An 8,188-nucleotide genomic window follows, 5' to 3' on the forward strand; every position below is an offset into this window, starting at 1 on the left:
ATCCAAAGAGAGAGAAGAAGCCATCTAGCTAATAACTATGGACACGAAGGTCTGTGGTAAACTACTCACACATCATCGAAGAGGCTATGGTGTTGATGTAGAAGCCCTCCGTGATCGATTCCCCCACCGACGGAGCGCCGGAAAAGGCCCCAAGATGGGATCTCACGGGTACAGAAGGTTGCGGCGGTGGAAATAGGTTTTCGTGGTGCTCCTCGATGGTTTCGGAGTACGTAGGTATATATAGGAGGAAGAAGTAGGTCGGTGGAGCTAAGAGGGGCCCATGAGGGTGGAGGGCGCGCCCAAGGGGGTAGGCGCGCCCCCTACCTCGTGGCCTCCTCGTTCGTTTCTTGACGTCCACTCCAAGTCCTCTGGATCACGTTTGTTCCAAAAATAACTCTCCCGAAGGTTTCATTCCGTTTGCACTCCGTTTGATATTCCTTTTCTGCGAAACACTGAAATAGGCAAAAAAACAGCAATTTGCACTGGGCCTTGGGACTAATAAATAAAATAGAAGTGTATAATAAAGCCCATTAAACATCCAAAATAGAATATATAATAGCATGGAACAATAAAAAATTATAGATACGTTGAAGACGTATCACATACGCAGTACCTTCAACTGACAGCTTTTGACAAAGGGTCACAGCTGGTCATAAACATGAGAACTCGATGCGCGGCTCAAGGCAGCCCCTTCAATGGCATGTCTCATCGAGGTGGAGATCATGTCCCGCTTTTTAAGGGATTTGATCAATTATTCCCAGTATCTCACTCGCGCATAATGTCACGAGTATATTGGGAAGTTGCGAGGCCAACGACGCGGTTAAAGGACTCTTGGTATCACGCCGCTTACAAAAAGACACCAGCCGCAGTCGTATCTTCACGCCTTCTTCTTCCTTTCACCATAGCCTTCCACAAAGCACCAGCATCCCAACTCAACTCCCCTCAAAAGATCCCCCTTTCCCATGAGGCCGGATCCAGAGCGAAGGGCAAGTGGGAGGCCCCATGCGTCTCCAAAAGAGACATCGAGGAACTGAAGCAAGTGGGCTACCTCTCCCCCAACATTGCTCATCGGGCCCCCGAGGAGGGCCAGGTCGTGCCGACGCCCCACGCCGGTGAGCGGGTGGTATTCATTCCCCACTTTATCCGGGGAGTGGGTTTCCCACTCCACCCATTCGTTCGAGGGTTGATGTTCTACTACGGGCTCGACTTCCATGACATGGCTCCGAATTCTTTCCTCCACATCTCCGCCTTCATCACCATCTGCGAGGCCTTCCTTCTGGTCCAGCCGCACTTCGGCCTATGGCTGAAGGTATTCAATGTCAAGCCGAAGATCATCGATGGCCGGCACGCGGATTGTGGGGGTGCCATGGTGAGAAGGCTTACCCGACTCGGATGACGGGAGGTCGTGTTCATCGACACGGTCAAAATCTGGCAAAAAGAATGGTTCTACATCACAAAGCCCTGTGACGCGGCCTGGGCAGCTGCCCCGGAGTTCAGATCCGGACCCCCTGCGAGGTTAACCTTGTGGACCAAGAAAGGCCTTGACTAGGGGTCTACTACCGAGGTGGAGGTGCTACAAAAGTGTGTCTCCAATATGATAAAGGCGAGGGCCACACTGACCAACGTGGTCCAAATTATGCTCCATTGTCGTCTCCTGCCTTGATAGCTTCGGGATGCCCCAATGTGGTCCTGGAAGCTCGAAGACCCCCGCACCATGCAGCATTTCTATGGCACCACCCACGAGAAGCTGTGGAAGGTGTTGTTCAAGCCGCAGAAGACCTGGTCGGCGGAAAAGGAGGACATCAGCCTCGACGCCAAGAATCCCCCGAAGGAGGTAATGTAGTATTATTCACTTCATGTTCGGATATTTGCATCCCTACTATGATCCTCAATTCCTTCTTCTCTCACCACAGGGCTGGCTTAAGAGGGCCGTGCAGATGGACAGTCCGGCCCGCTACCCGAACACCCCAGGTCGGCTCTGCTAGAGGAGATGCTGACCGTGGCACCATAGAAGGCGCAAGAGAGAAAGGAGAAGAACCCCACGAGGGAGGCCAGGGAGGGCCTCCGCTCAGGAGTCCCCCTGGACACCAAGTCCGGGGACACCCACGCCCCCTCCGCACATGAGGGGGAGCAGGAAGAAGAACAGGAGGAGGAGAGTGACTCCTCCCGCACTAGGAAGAGAGCGGCGTCCGCCGAAGCCGCGGAAGGGCACCCCTCCCTGGCTCCGAAGAAGAGGAGCAGGGGCAAATTGGCCCTCCTCAACAATAGTTCAGACTCCGATGAGGAGTACGCAGCCTCCGAGAAGGTCCCGGAGAGGATTCCTAGGGTCAAGCCCCGTGCTGTGAGGTGAGAATCTGAATATTGCCCAGGTGCTGGTTTTGCTAACCCATTGCTAAAAGCATGTACGCTCTCGTGTTGCATCCCGCCACGTGACCTCCCCACTGACCAGATCTTGGAGGGCGCTTCTCTGCCAACCGATCTGGCAGAGAGCGGAGGTGCATCACAATCTGCGCCTCCTCCGGTCATCGGGGAGACCAGGGAAGTGTTATCCCAAAGGACCCCGCCTGTGCCAAACACGGGGGGGGGGGGGGGGCGATGACGACATCGACATGGCCGAGGCTAATGCTTCGGCCGCCGAAGACCAGGAGAAGGAGCTCGGGCAAGCCGAGCCCTCTCAGAAGATGATTTCCGGGCCCTCACGGCCTTCTGAAGTGTCACAACCACCTCCCTCCAAAGGGGAGCTGGGGCCACGCCGCCGGTGCCGAACACCAGGGACCGGGCCGTGGTAGAGCGGCCGAACGCGATGGGTGAGGCTGTGAACAGCTCCTCCATAGTCGCGGAACACCGCGCCCTGATGGGTGCGGTTTTGCAAAGCGTTCGGTCCGTTAGTAGCGGACTGAAAGAAGCTTTTGGTGGCCTCCTAACAGGCTTTAAGGTAAGCGATGTAATGATATCTCTTCATGAAAATGTATTCTGTAGACAAGATTGAAGCAATCCTTATATGTAGCAGCCCCCAAGACTCTGGCAGGTTTTGAAAAAACCTGTCTGAGGCTCGAAAACCGTCGAAACAATAGACTAAATGTAATGCTTGGTTCATTTTTTCAGGCCTCAGCATTGGCGGCGACCGCCAATGCCGCTAAGCTGGCCGAGATGAATCGGAAGCTCAAGAGCTCCGATGATGGAGCTTGACCTTGTCAACAAGTGATTTGATGAGGCACATGGTTAGTCCGTTCGAAACGTGATTTCTTGATTTTCTTTGTTGATCAAAATACTCGGGGTTATCCCAAAGCAAGATGTGATTTACAGCTGTCGTCGCAGAGGTCGAGGCCCTTAAGGCCGAGCTGCTGAAGGCCAAGAAGGAAGCAGCCGAACAGAAGGCCGCCGAACTTGCGTTGGTGAAAACCGATCGCGAGAAGCATGAGGCCAGAGTGGCCAAAGTACAACAGGAGCTCAAGGATGCCATCACTAAATGTGAGGACCTTGAGCAGAAAAACAAAGATCATGCCACTGAGCTGGCGAAGATGAAGACGGAGATCCAGGAGGCACAGACGAAAAAGCGAGGCGCTCGAGAAGAGTTCCGACAAGTAAAATAGATTGCGAATGGTAAGCAGTATTTACTCCAGAGTGTCTTGGTGGCCAGGGATTCACGTTGCTCACCCGGGCTGGCGTTCCGCAGGCGCATTTGCAGAGCTCCCGAAGAGTGCGGCCGACGCATCAAGGCACTATGCGGCTCGGGGGAGTGACTCCAAGCTGAGGCTATTTTGGGCGCAGTTCCAGGCGCCCGAGCACCCTCCCCTCCTCGTTAATCAAATGAAGCAATTTATGGAGCTACACCGAATGGCGGAACCGGCCATGAAGGACCTTTGTGTCTGGTTGTGGCCCTCCGAGCCCATACCGAGCAGGTATTTTGGTCTGGTGGCGAAGCTGTGTGATGTCGCTGCCCATGTTGAGGTCGCGAAGCACTCAGTGTGTATCGAGAGGGCTCAGATGGCGTGCTCGAAGACCATGGTGCATTGGCTGAAGATCAGGCCCATCAAGATGGCTACCGGACCTCCTCCAGCTGGAAAGGAGCATAGGTGCCCAGAGCAGTATTTCTCCATCGTGATGGACGGTGCTCAGGAAGTACAGGCGCAATGCTCGAAGGATGTACTCCTTGAGTAGTCGTGTCGTTATGTATTAAACTGTGGTCGAACCTTATGCTTTATAATGCGATTTTGTTTTGTATGGGTTATCATACTTGCATGTATTTGTGTTAATTTTGACTCTTGTGCGACCGTTTCACTCTGAAAGTTACCAGTCGTCGACTTCAGCCCCCGTGTTGGGGATATAACTATTGAGTATAAACCACCCAGGAGGGGCCGTATTATGCTCATGATGATTTACCAGTATTGAAGCCCATGAAGACATAGAAGATGGCGACTTATGAAGGAGACTTAATAAGAAGGCCGAAGGCCCAAAGGCAGGTTAGGGCCCATAAATGTAAACCGCCATAGGTGTATGACTTATATTGTAAGATAGGAAAGAGTGGATACCGAGCCGGACACGTTTATGAGCTGGCTGGGATTCTGTGAACCACCGGGCGTCAACCTGAGTATATAAAGGGACGACCCGGCGGCGGTTTAGGGACAAGAAACAACAGATCGAGAGCCAGGTTAAGCGTATTCGCTCCCTGGTCATCGAAACCCTAGCAATACCACCACAAACTGGATTAGGCCTTTACCTTCACCATAAGGGGCCGAACCAGTATAACTCCCTGTGTCCTTTGTCCCGTTTAACCCCTTTAAGCTAACTTCGTTGCGATAGCTCCATGACTAAGTCCTCACACTAGGACATCTACCGCGACAATCCCACGACAGTTGACGCCCACCATGGGGCTATCGCACGATGGTTTCAAGTTCTTAGAGGGCAACTTCAAAGGGATCAAGGGGTACGCCATGGGCCGGATGACCAAGAGTTGTCGCGGCAAACTCTACATCGACGACGCAGGCTGGGGCCCCGACGCCGGCTCAATTGAGTACGGGTACCGGGTCCCCTTCGGCGGAATTCACGTCTTCATTGGCAAGATCGGCGAACCGGGCCCTGAGCCGAACATCTGCACCGACATCATCGAGACGGGTCAGCGTGCGAGACCCGCCCGAGTTCGGCCCGCCATGAATCGTGCCTTCGTGGGAGTCATCCATGGAGCGGAATCTGAGGATAGATCGGCATCTGGTGGGGAGACGGTTGTTTACTCTGATGATGAGTCGTCCACCGGTGAGACCGAGTCATTGTATCAACTGCAAGACGGCTGGCTTGGGGGCTGTTCCGATGGCGACAGTATTCCAAATCCCTGCGAGCCACCGAACTGGGTTGCACTCTTCATGGCCGGTACACAGCCCGTGCAACACTCGTCAACTGCAGCAGAGCTGATTTTCGGGTCAGCAGCGGCAATGGCTGCCGGGGCAGGAGGCCATGTGCGCCGCCGGCTCAGGTCTTAACTGACTTGCTGGATAAGCTGACAGCGTTGTTAACAACTGTGGTTAACCCGGCGGATCAGGATCAGCATAATGCGGCAGTCGCAAAATTACGTGATGAGATAGCACAGGCCAAGGAGGAGCTGAACGCAAAAAACACGAGGATGGCCGAGGAGCGGGCTGCTTTGGATGCTCAGGCACAGTAGATTCAGTCGGAGTCTTACCGGCTCATGCTAGATCAGAACGCTTCAAACGAAGTCATGAGGAGGAGGCATCAGACTCGTCTGCCCCCGGTTTACGAGGCAAGAAATCTCTTTAACACGCCAGGAGCAGGAACCAGTAACCCGCCAGTGGTAAATCAGGTTGAAGCACCTGGGACGGGTACACCAGTTCAGCCACGCACGACAGACCCGCCTCGTTAGAACAATAACCCGCCGCAGCACGTGCCGACGCCACCGGGTCATTACTCTAACCCTTTGGATAACATGATCGCTGCGGCGTCACGGTTGGCAGCTCTCCCAGTTGAAGGCGAGTCTCCGACAGCGGTTGAAACACGGAGGGCTAGAGAGCTCCTTCAGACAGCATTGGTTCAGCAGCAAGCTTATTCTTACAGTCGTGACAGGATTCATTCCACCCCTCGCCCGAGCCAAAGTTACAGTAGGCATATCGATGAGCCGGCTATGTCAAGCAGTGGGCGGAATCATAACCCGCCTCGTAGACATAACCCGGCGGGCGGTGGCGCTAATGCTCAGAACGTAGTGGATCAAGGTAGAGCACGTCGAGAGGCCGAGCTGGCGGCTCAGTATGCGGCCCGTCAGCCTTCTCCGGTTCGTCCGACGACTTCGGTAGAGCCAGGGGTAACCTTTAGGAATTTGGGCGTGCCGTGTTTGGTACCGGCTCTACGCAATGAGCGTCTGCCCAAGGATTTCAAGGGTCCTCGCAAGGTGCCTAACTATACGGCCGACTTACCTCCTGAAGCATGGGTCGAGAGTTATGAGATGGGCATGGAATTGCTAGATGTTAGCGATGCTGCGTGTGCTAAATATTCCCCCCTCATGTTGGAAGGAACGGCCCGCACTTGGTTGAAGGGGCTCCCTGTCAACTCCATTGGGTCATGGACCAAGTTAAAAGCCCGGTTTATTCAGAATTTTAAAGATACGTGCAAGCAGCCCATGTCAATTGTGGATTTAGCCTCCTGTGTCCAAGAAGAAGGTGAGTCAACAATCCATTGGGTGTGCCGGGTCTCAACAATCCTGCACTCGTCGGATCGCATCAATGCTGATTCAGCAGTCTTAATGTTGGAGAGCAATTGTCGTTTCACACCCCTGAAGCAGAAATTAGGACGGCTCAAACACCACCGCAATGACATGGGAACACTCATGGCGGCTCTGGTTAAATATGCTAATTCTGATAGTACGAAGGACCCCGAGTCTGATGATGAAAAGCCGGGAAAGGGAAAGGGGAAAGAAGAGCAGTAGCACCAGAGGGCATCAGCATAACCCGGCGAATCAGGGAGGTAACGGTAAGCGCAAAGCTGATAATAGTTTGGACTTTGTGGCTAACACCAACACGCAGAATAATGGCCAGCGTCGCAAGGGTAAACCGCCCCCACGAACTGGAGGATCGGGCTTTCACCTTGAGCAGATGCTAAATCAGCCCTGCCCAAGGCATGGGATGCGAGAAAGACCATCGGGCCACCTCTGGAAGGATTGCTTCATTATGAAGGAGTATAAAAATTCCAATCTTTTTCAAGACAATCATGGGCCGGGTGGTGGCTCAGGATCCGGCTCTCATGGACCGGGTTATGGCGGTGGCGGTTCTAGCTCTGGGTTCCAAGGTAATCAAGGCAATCAGGGCAATCAGGGTGGCTACCATCAACAGTCAGGTCAGGGGAATCAACAGCAGCAATCTGGGTATCAAAGTAACCCAAAGCAGTTGTATAGTGGGCAGTACCACGTCTTCACCACAAGTTTATGCAAACGGGATCAGAAGCTTCATAAGAGGGCGGTGAACGCTATTGAACCGGCAGTCCCCCGTTACTTGCGCTAGTCTGAGCAGCCCATTGTGTGGAGTCGAGAAGATCACCCGCCCCGGGTTGATAATCTGGGTCACCTGGCATTGGTGGCCGCACCTCAGGTCGGAGGGTATAAATTCACCAAAGTACTCATGGACGGAGGGATCATCATCAATAACGAAACTTTCCGTCGCATGGGGTTGACAGATAAAAATCTTAAACCGTCGAACACTGTCTTCCATGGTGTGGTGCCTGGTAAGTCGGCGTACCCGGTTGGTAAGATAGCTCTGGAAGTCGCTTTTGGAGATGATCATGACTCTAGGTCGGAGACATTGACCTTTGAAGTGGTAAAAATCAAGAGCCCTTATCATGCTCTGTTTGGACGGCCGGCTTATGCTAAGTTCATGGCCCGGCCTTGTTATATTTACCTGCAGCTCAAGATGTCGGGTCACAAGGGAACCATCACAGTACATGGGAGCCGAAAGATAGCTTTGGAATGCGAAGAAGGTGATGCCGCTTATGCTGAGTCAGTTTGTGCAATGGAGGAGTTAAAATTTTACAAGGACAATGTTGACCCGGCGGATATGACATCTTTGGAAAAACCAACTACAGAGCATGATCCGGTCCTGAAGTTTAAATCGGCAGATGATACCAAGCTGGTTGATTTTATTCCTGGCGATTCATCCAAGCAGTTCAGTATCAGTGCTAATCTGGATCCGAA

This window comes from Triticum aestivum, chromosome 5D (genome assembly GCF_018294505.1).
Source record: "Triticum aestivum cultivar Chinese Spring chromosome 5D, IWGSC CS RefSeq v2.1, whole genome shotgun sequence".
In the NCBI taxonomy this organism is placed as follows: Eukaryota; Viridiplantae; Streptophyta; class Magnoliopsida; order Poales; family Poaceae; genus Triticum; species Triticum aestivum.